Source organism: Callorhinus ursinus, unplaced genomic scaffold (assembly GCF_003265705.2).
Source record: "Callorhinus ursinus isolate GAN/ISIS: 27379988/994484 unplaced genomic scaffold, GSC_fseal_2.0 scaffold25, whole genome shotgun sequence".
Lineage (NCBI taxonomy): Eukaryota > Metazoa > Chordata > Mammalia > Carnivora > Otariidae > Callorhinus > Callorhinus ursinus.
The window spans coordinates 23,748,975-23,760,150 of NW_027397087.1; positions in this window are offsets into that span (position 1 = coordinate 23,748,975).

An 11,176-nucleotide genomic window follows, 5' to 3' on the forward strand; every position below is an offset into this window, starting at 1 on the left:
GGGCTGAAACAAGTTACCGATCCAAATGAGGAAAAATGAAGTTAGATTTCTACCTGACACCATACAGAAAAATCAGTACTAGATGATTAAAAATCTAATATAAAAGGCAAAATTAGAATTCTCTAAGAAGATTATATAGAAGAGTATCTTCATGACCTTAGGATTTGGGAAGGATTTTTTTAAACAAGATGTAAACACACACACACACACACACACACACACACACACACACACACAAAAGACTGATAAGTTGGATTCCATTTAAAGTTAAGAACGTTGAGTCATTAATTTTGCATTTAAAATGTTGTATTCTTTTTCTTAAAGAAAACACCCAAATTGTATATCTTCACTCCCCACAAAACCTGCATCCACATCTAGTCCTTTCAAGCAATATCTTCTTCATTTCCTAAGCATAATTTATTCCCAAAAACAATATTCTGGATATAGACCTTTTCTATTTTCTCCTTCACTTTTATGTTTGTAATAATATCATGAAGAAATTTCTCTTCTGGAGCACAAGAAGAATACCATAGTCTCTTTATAATAAAAGTTTCTATTCTTTTTGATTTGTTCATGAATACAATTAAATGATGGACAATTTTGTAGAAGAAACCAGATCTCAAACCATGGTCATAGCTGACAAAACAAACAAAACCAGGGCCAACCTGAGAGCACCTTAGCCTCTGAACAAACTTTGTAATTCTAAAAGGCTAATTCATTCACCATTACTTCTCTTGGCCCTAGCAACAGCTCAAACACAAAGGGGCTTATCTGGTTCTTCCTAACTCGGCCTGGTGAGAAACTCACATGTTAATGCTTTGTAGCCCAAGTAGAATGGGCCTAGCTATCTTTACAGTCTAAAGTCATGGTTGCTAACTTTGCTGATAAACCAAATAAAAGCAATGAAAATTGTTCCATAAACCAATGCCTAAAACACCTGTACCTTGAAGCTCTGCCTATTTTGAGGTAAAATTTTCCTGGAGTTAATGATGTAGTTCCTGATAACCTAATCCTTGTTCCAACCAGGCTGAAGCTAAACTGAATCTGTGTAGGCCAAAGTCATACCTACCTAGGTTATATGAGGGTTCACATATTACATGCACTTATCAAGGCCAGGCTGTCCCTCTCCGGGTAAAAATAACTACATAGTTATAAAAACTTGCTAACCTACAAATTCCCTCAAACCATCAAAAGTAAAACCATGTGACTTCAACCCCTGAAGTCTTCTATTTCCTCACATGGATGCTCCCAGAAGGTTCAACCACTACATGATATTTTAGACTTAAGATATTTATACCTTATATAAACAACTAATTGGATATGTGTGTTATGTATATAAATATAGGTCTCATTTTCTGCCTGTTTGCTTGAAGAATTCTCTCCTCATCAACTAGAAATGCCCTTATTTATCATTCTGTATTATTTTTACTGGTATGTATGGTTTGTCTTTTCAATTCGAAGATTCAATTTTTCATTTACTTTAGAGATACTTAAAATGTTCTCTGAGAACTCTTTTTTCTCTGTCTTATTTTTCGGGCTTTCTAATAGAGATAGCAAGTATCCTTATGTTGGATTGTCTCCTCTGTTTCCTTCTCTCTAATTGCTTTCATCTCTTCCCCTCTTTTTTTTTTTTTTTTTGGCTTGTTTGTTTCTTTTTGGTTCACTCTGAATAGCTTAAGACTTCTGATCTCCAGAACTGTAATATAATAAATTTATGTTGTTTCAAGCCATTACATTTGTGGTAATTTGCTACAGCAGCTATGGGAAATGAACGCACACATCATCCACCAGGGCCCATCCTCCTGGTCAGCGGGAAGCACCACTTCTGTGGATGCCAGCTGACCCCCGCCAAACCCAGCAGCATGCCCCTGATGATGGTAAGTCCTCCAGTCCCTCCAACTTTTGCTAGGGTTCCATGGTGACAGGGTAGAGCATCTGCTTTTAGGGTTTTTGCTTTGCTTTTACGAAGGTTCCTGACTTGTCAGTATCCTCCTTACAAATTGGAGACTATTCGTGAGGATCCTCAGGGTTGAGTTCACTCACCTTCTCCCTTCACTGGGCCTCCGAGAGGTGGGGGCCAGGTTACAGCCACACTGGACTGCCTCACACTCATATTCTCCATGTTTTCTTCAGTACCGTTTGTTGAGTGTTGTACTCCTTCCTTGACTGGTTGCTGCTCACGAATCTTTGACCCTTTATTTTTAGTTAATTTCCTAAGGAATTGGGGGAGGAAAAAGTGATCTTACTTCAGTCGGCCAGGTTCACCTGGAAGTCTTCCACTGTGGTTTTTAAGTTTTCATCCTGTGCATTTATTTCTTGATCTCAGAAATTCCTCCTTTTGCTCTTAGGTCATCTTGAAATCATGAATTAGAAATTATCCAAAGTTATCTATTTTTTTTTAAATAAGAAGCTAATTTTTTTATAAGAAGACATTTGCTCCTATTGCATAAAATGATTTTTTTAAGAGGAGAATCTTCTCATATGTCTGATGATTTTATTTTGTTTTCTATTAATGTATCCTTAAAGTTGGCTATATTTGTCCAAACTTTATTTATTTATTTTTAAAGATTTTATTTATTTATTTGACAGAGAGAGACACAGTGAGAGAGGGAACGCAAGCAGAGGGAGTGGGAGAGGGTGAAACAGGCTTCCCACTGAGCAGGGAGCCCGATGCCGGGCTCGATCCCAGGACCCTGGGATTATGACCTGAGCCGAAGGCAGACACTTAACGACTGAGTCACCCAGACGCCCCTGTCCAAACTTTTAAGATGAGCTATGTTGTACGGAGATAAAGGAAGAATAAAGAATTTTAAATTTTCATCTTTTCTCTTTATTATTCTAAATATACAGCAGCCTAGGGAAGGTAGGGAGAGAGCTGGTGCCCACTGCATTTCAGAAGAAAGCCAAGCATTAAGCAGGCCAGGGCCTCTGTTTGGAAGGTATGTGAATCGAAGTGCTGCCACCTACTCCCGCCAGGTGCTTCATCTAAGCAGAAGCTAGACTATCTTTATGTTCCCTGAGCTGACCCATGGCATATAAGTTCACTTCCAGTCCTTACCACTGAGTGAGTATTTTATGGATTTCCATCAAAGTGTCTTTTTCAGTCTAGTCACTTACCTGTTTGAAAAAAATTTAGAAGTTCCCTCTCATTAAAAAAAAAAAAAAAAAAGGCAAACAAACCTACATCTCTAAGGGTGAGTGGAATTTTTACAAAAACAGGACCATGAAACAAAGATAAATAGTGGAAGGTGAGTACCCACATTACCTTTCATTTCTTCTTTACCCGTTAGCACCTCATATTTGCCTGTAGCCTTTATTCATTCACTCAGCATTTATAGGCCTGAGAGACTGGTTATATGTTGGGCAACAAGACTCAAAGATAAGTAATATGAACTCCTGGTAAGATAGTGATTGGATCCTTGATGGTCAACGGGATATAAATATTATAAAATAAACCAGCACTAGAAACTTACAAAGGGTGGCATTCAAATATCAGATATTTAGAGAAATTTTTGCTAATTATTTATTATACAGGACTAGATTAAGCAAGGGCTGACCTTTGGCTTTCCTCGAGTTGAAACCAGCAGTCGCCCTCAGGTCATTCAAAGGCTGAAGAGTCTCAAATTGGTCAAGAGTTGTAATTCCTTGGGGGAGAACTCTACCCTAGCTCGTGAGAAGCAGAGTCCCCAAGGAAATGATGGCAAAGAAGTGCCTCCACTCACAGCGGTGGCAGCAGCAGGAGACAGAGCTTTGGGGCACCTGTAGTGCTAGGGAGGAAGTGGTGATGAAGGTAACAAGAGCAAGCTGCCTCCAAACCCACCGCGAAGGGTCACAGACCCTTCTGTGACTCCTAAATGGGTCGAGTCACACATCTTTGCCATTAAGCCCAAGACAGGCATGGTATGAACAAATCAATGTTCCATTCCTAAGGGAATTCAAATATGCCTCCTTATTAATTCCACCCCTTGATCCTAGTCCTGCCTCTGGAGCCATCTGCTTTGTCTTCCATATCAAATCCCTTTATACATTCAAAGACAGTTATCATGTCCCACTCTGTTCTTCTTTTCTCCAGAATACACCTGGGCAGTTCCTCGGACTCTGGCGACAATTTTCCTCTGCAGACACTTTAATTTTGTCAGTTCCTAATTCAGTTCCTCTTCTCTTTCAGTTCATGCTGGAGAGAGGTTGTTGGCCTTTGGTTTAGTCTCCAAACATGGTTCCATTTTAAGGACTTGTCTATTTGTCTCATTATTTGTTTGTGCTATAAATCTGTGTGTTTCAGGACCTTGAAATCAGTTCTACTCAATTGAATTAGTTGTCTTTCTCTCTTTGTTGGTGATATTTGGGTAGTTACTTAACAGAGACCAATATAAACAGTTTAGAAACTTAAGTTTCTTGGGTCAGAGGTGGAATTTCCTACCAGGTGTATGAACATAGGTCTTGGCCAAAAATAAGAATTTGGATGTGCATACATTAAATTGGCATGGGCTTGCTCTTCTTGATTTGGAATTTGAAATGGGTTTTGTTGTTGTTTTGTTTTTTATTAGGACCACTGTGTTTCTTCTAATCCTCTTAACTCTCTGGGCCCTGGCATACTCACTCATTCCATTTCAGGAATTAAAGAAGGAACCAAAAATAAAAGTGAGGGCTAGAAATGTGAAAGGTTTACATTCTTTAAGATAATTAAAAGTATGATATGAGAGACTCAAAACATGTGCTGGCAAGTTCTTTTTGCAACAGCGGGCATTTTTCAAAGTTGTAAATGACAGTAATATGTTGTAAGAGAGTTCCCCTTTCTCTGCATCCTTGCCAACATTTGTTGTTTCCTGTCTTGTTAATTTTAGCCATTTTGACTGGTGTGAGGTGGTATCTCATTGTGGTTTTGATTTGTATGGAAATAAAGTGATTTTTTAAAAGCCTTCTTTTAAGAAACTCATTAGAATGCTAATTGAAAATCTCAAAACTCATCAGCCTGAAAGGTTGAGCCCAATAATAAGTTTAGACACTTTTTTTTGTTGTCAAAAAGTCTGGTATGATTTCCCCTCTGCAGAAGAAGTCAATAGAACTCATGTTTTGTAGCTATTGGTGGTTTGTTCCCTCCTCTTTATATTTTGGAAGTTGTGGGGAGGCTTTGTCACTTATTTTTGCTATAATTGTTGATCATGGACTTTTGGTTTTGCTGTCCAGTCATTCTCTCTGCTTTTATGTGGTGAATTGGGAAGATAAAAGCTATGTTGTTGCAGCTACTTTAAATGAGCTAAATTTTGTGCCAGGGTCCTAAGAAAAAGTTAGCTATCAGGAGAAGTAAGTTGTAGCTTCTACTATCAAAGAGCTCCCGGTTTAATAAAGGAGATAGAGAAGCCAATTAGGATGGGTGGTGCTGATGGCTCTGTGTACATGTATTATGGATGCAAAAAGAGAGTCCCCTGAGTTTGTGAAATAGTGGGGAGGAGGTCAGGGACAGTCTTCTGGAAGAGGTAACATTAGAGCCTAGTGTTGAAGGACAATTAGAAGTGAAATAGGATGACGGAGTCAGGGAAGCTTTTCTGCACCAAGGAAATTGCACGGGCAACGGCGTGGAAGCTGGAGATGACATGGCATAGCTGGGTACCACATATTAAAGTATGGCTGTGTAGGAACCCTGAGCCGGATTCCTAAGGGAAGTGATGATAGATGAGCCTTGAACAATAAGTGAGTTCATGAACTAGTTCATGAAGACTGAGGTTGTAAGCTGCAGGAAAAGATTAAGCTGGGCGGTCATCACTTACAGATAAAAGAGAGTTGTGTGTAATTGTTTTACAGGATGCCCTGCTCTGCCTTGTTGCTCAGAAAAATCGCTCCAACCGTGACCTCCACCCGTGACCCCTACCTGCCCCTTCTAGGTCTAAATAAACAAGCCCTTGTGGTCCCTACTCATCTTGGACCATTCAGCTAGTTTGTTTATGGGTTCGCTTTTCAGATTTTGCCCCAACTTCTGCACACTCTCTGGCTCCAGCCTCTTTATGACCACTGGTTCCATTTGGGACCACTCTTCACTCCCTGCTGTCCCATCCCTGCTCATCAGATCTGACTGTGGGACAACTTCCCCCCTGGCTCCGGGAATCATTATAGCCCTCATGAATTTATTCTTTTACTCATATATTAAACTTATTAAGCTCTAAAAATGTACCAGTGAGATGAATAAGAAATCTCAGTCTTTATTTGAAATCCCTCCTAATGCAGATACTGAAATGAGGATTAAGGTGCAGTTGGTTTACTTAGGGGATGATCCCAGGGATATAAGGGGAAAATCAGGGAAAGCCATGACAGGAAAGGGATAAAAGCCAGTAAAGGGTACATTACTGAGTGGGTAAGCACTGTGGATAACTGAGACTGAATCCCTCTGTGAATCCTCTTTGGAACTATGTAGAACATGCCTCAGAATTGTTCTGTCAAGGGCCAGGAAGCTGGGGCATTTATCCATAGATTTCTGTCACTCATTGGTCGAGCCTTCTCTCCTGGAAGCAATACATCCCTGGCATTTCTGCTCTGCAGAGCAGAGCAAATTCCTATGGCACAGAAGAAAGCCCTCAGGCAGCAAAGTAGATCAACATAACACTTGAGCTAAGAAGATGTCATTGTGCACAGTAGCTTGTCCCCTATAGCTGCAGGGAAGCTCAGAGTCAGCAAAAGGGTCATAGGGCAAGGCATCAGCATCCTCTGCTGCATAGTCTTTGTTTTCAAGAGGGTTTCTTTGCATAGGAAAGGAACACGCATATGAACAACTGGGTGTTGTAGTGTTATGGGTGTTGTGGTAGAAGAATATACAGGGTTTGTGTGAGAGAAGGTACAAAGGAGGAAGTAGCACATTCTACCTGGAAAAACCCAGGAAATGTTTCCTAGGAAAGTCACCCATAGACTCCACCCCATCCCACTTGGCCTGATCCTTCAACTGAGACACAGCTTGATTGAACCAGTGGAGGACTGACAATAGAACTATATGTTCCAGTCTGCATTTTAGAGAGTCACTCTTATGGCCTGTGGAGGGTGGACTGGAGCAGAACAAGACCAGAGGAAAAGCCCAGTTCCATTAGAAAACTCTTGTAGTAGTCCACACGAGAAAGTATATCAGCTTGGGTTAAATCTGTGGCAATGGGAGAGAAAAGAACAAGTTCTAGAAGCATAAAGGAGACAGGACTGAGACAACATGATGATGGATTACAAACAGTTTATAGGAGAGCGAGTTTAAGGATGTTTCTGGATGAAGTGACTGGGTGGATGGTGATTCCATTTGTGGAGATGGGGACACAGAAGAGAAAAGAAACTTTACAGGGAAGAGAGTCAACTCAGTTTGGGGCATGGAGTATTTGCATGCTCTTGGGACATAATGTGGTCAAAGAATTTGGAACTCAAAGGAATGAGGGTAGAGGAAATAGTGAGGATTCGGGAGTGCTGGTCTTTTTCCTTTGTTTCAGAGATACACGCAAGAATGGTATGTAGAAGAATGAGTCATTGGAAATAGAGTCACAAAGGAAACTGTGTTCTCAGAGGAAAGACAATCTGCAGTAAGAGCCAAGAAGAGAAGCAAATGGAGACGGTGGAGGTGGAAGGGTCCTGTTATTAACCAGGGGATTTGCCCAGGGTTCTAAAGAGAATTTTATAAGAATTTGTCCAGGCATTTTAATCATGCCTATCCCCAATTGATGGAAGGAGGAAAAGATAGACTCGGTGTGTTTTCAACTCACTATAAATAAACCACACATTATTTTGTACTAAAATTAAAATAATCTTCCTCTTCAAACTTTTCTAAATTGTGCCCTTTTTCCATCCCTTATAGGGGGGAAAACCTGCAAAACATCTCTTGGGCTTTTAAATATCAGAGTTTGAAATAAAAATGGTTTTATTAGTTGAATAAAATTCTTTTAAAAATTTTTGTCCATCAAACTTTTTTCTTTGTGTAAGTCATATGATGGACCATATTTCAGAATAGTTATTGTTGGATGGTGGAGAAAGGACCAGAAAGAAGGACATAGTGTATTTGTGGAGTATAAACTTGTTTTCTGGGGAGAGGTTAAAAAAGGTAGAAGGAACTCTTCATGCATAAGCTCCTCTGGGTGTTTTGAGGAATGTAAAAGAAACTTCTGCCCTTAGAATATTTGCTCATCCTCAGCTAGAGATAATACATGATTGTAGTTTTGGTCAACAATGACTCTAAGTCTTCATAAAGGAAAACATTATGGATGATAAATGACATGAAGGAAAGTCTTTGTTAAAAAGGAAGGAAAGTACAGTGATGGAGAGGACTGAGTCAGGAGGTTATGTGTGGCAGGCAAACAATGTGAACAGGGGGCAGAGCTGGGAATAATAATGCATTCTTAGGGGAATGATTTCGAGTGTCTCACGTTGCGGAACATTGAGGACGAGATTAGAGAGATCAATTGGGGCCCATTGGCTAACAGCCTTGAATGCTGGGCTCAGAAAGTATATTAATCTGATAGGTAAGCAGAAATCATTGTAAATTTATGCAGAAGATGGCAAGTTGAGAGTGCTGTTTGAGAAATATTTGTGTGAGTATTTAAAGAAACCAGTTAAGATAGCATATTTGGGGCATTAACCCCTGTGGTAAATTGAATAATGCCCCCCCAATTTTTCTAATATTCTAATCCCCAGAACCTGTGAATGTTATATGGCAAAAGAGACTTTGCAAATGTGATTAAGTTAAGGATCTCGGGATGGGGAGAGTATCCTGGATTATCTGACTGGGCCCAATGTAATCATAAGAGTCATTCTAAAAGGGAGGCAGGAGATCAGAATGAGTAATAGCAGATATGGCAACAGAAGCAAGAGATTGGAGAGATGCAAGAAAGGGGCCACAAGCCACAGGATGCAGGTGACCTCTAGAAACTAAAAAAAAGCGAGAACATAGCCTCCAGCAAGAATGCACCTCAGCCAACACTTGGATTTCAGACTTGTCACTTCCAGAACTGTAAGAGAATAAATTTTTGTTTTTTTAGGTCTGTAAATTTTTGATAATTTATTTCAATGATAATAGCAAGCTGACATCTTTCCCTTTGAGAGACTGATGAAAACTATTATTTTACATAGAAAAATGCATGTATGTCCTAAATCAGAATACACATTTTTTTTTTAAAGATTTATTTATTTGAGAGAGAGAGAGAGCATGCAGAGGGAGGGACAGAGGGAGAGGGAGAGAGTGAATCTCCAGAAGACCGCTCTCTGAGCACCAAGCCCAGTGTGGGGCTCAATCTCATGACCCCGAGATCATGACCTAAGCCAAAACTGAGTCAGTTGCTTAACTAACTGAGGAACCCAGGTGCCCCGAGTACACATTCTTTTCAAGTGCACATGGGACATTCTCCAGAACAGATCACATACTAGGTCACAAATCAGGCCTCAACAAGTACAAAAAGATTGAGATCATACCATGCATATTTTTTGACCACAATGCTATAAAACTTGAAGTCAACCACAAGAAAAAATTTGGAAAGATTACAAATACATGGAGACTAAACAGCATGCTTCTAAAGAATGAATGGGTCAACCAGGAAATCAAAGAAGAAATTTTAAAAATACACGGAAACAAATGAAAATGAAAACATGACAGTTCAAAACCTCTGAGATGCAGTAAAAGCAGCCATAAGAGGGAAGTATATAGCAATACATAGCTACCTCAAGAAGCAAGAAAAATCTCAAACAACCTAACACCTAAAGGAGCTAGAAAAAGAACAACAAATGAAGCCTAAGGCTTGGAAGAAGGGAAATAATAGAGAGTAGAGCAGAAATAAATGATATAGAAACTAAAAAAACAATAGAACAGATTGATGAAACCAGGAGCTGATTCTTTGAAAAAAATTAATAAAATTGATAACCCCCTAGCCAGACTTATTAAAAAGAAAAGAGAAACAACCCAAATAAATAAAATCACAAATGAGAGAGGAGAAATAACAACCAACACCACAGAAAAACAAACAATTATAAGAGAATATTATGAAAAATTACATGCCAACAAATTGGACAACCTGGAAGAAATGGATAAATTCCTAGAAACATATAAGTTACCAAAACTGAAACAGAAAGAAATAGAAAACTTGAACAAACTAATAACCAGCAAAGAAATTAAATCAGTAATCAAAAATCTCCCAACAAACAAAAGTCCAGGGCCAGATGGCTTCACAAGGGAGTTCTACCAAACATTTAAAGAAGAATTTATACCTGTTCCCACACTATTCCAAAAAATAGAAATGGAAGAAAACTTCCAATTCAATCTATGAGGCCAGCATTACCCTGATGACAAAACCAGACAAAAACACCACTAAAAAGGAAAAGTACAGGCCAGTATCCCTGATGAACATGGATGCAAAAATTCTCAATAAATTACCAGCAAATTGAATCCAACAGTACATCAAAAGAATCATTCACCATGATCAAGTGGGATTTATTCCTGGGCTGCAAGGTGGTTCAATATTTGCAAATCAATCAATGTGATACATCATATCAATAAAAGAAAGGATAAGAACCATATGAACCTTTCAGTAGAGGTAGAAAAAGCATTTGAAAAAGTACAACATCCATTCATGATAAAACCCTCAACAAAGTAGGTTAGAGGAAACATACCTCAACATCATAAAGGCCATATATGAAAAACCCACAGCTAATATCATCCTCGGTGGGGAACAACTGAGAGCTTTTCCTCTATGGTCAGGAATAAGAGACAGATGTCTGTTCTCATGACTGTTATTTAACATAGTACTGGAAGTCCTAGCCTCAGAAATCGGACAACAGAAAGAAATAAAAGGCATCCAAAATTGTAAGGAAGAAGTAAAACTTCCACTATATGTAGACGACATGATAGTCTATATAGAAAACCTAAAAGATTCCACCAAAAAATTGCTAGAACTGATATACAAATTCACTAAAGTGTCAGGATACAAAATCAACATACAAAAATCTGTTGCATTCTAGGCACCAATATACACCAATAATGAAGCAGCAAAAAGAGAAATCAAGGAATCTATCCCATTTGCAATTGCACCAAAAACCATAAGGAATAAACCTAACCAAAGAGGTAAAAAAAATTCTGTACTCTGAAAACTATAAAACACTGATGGAAGAAATCGAAGAGCACAAAAAATGGAAAAGCATTCCATGCACATGGATTAGAAGAACAAATATTTTT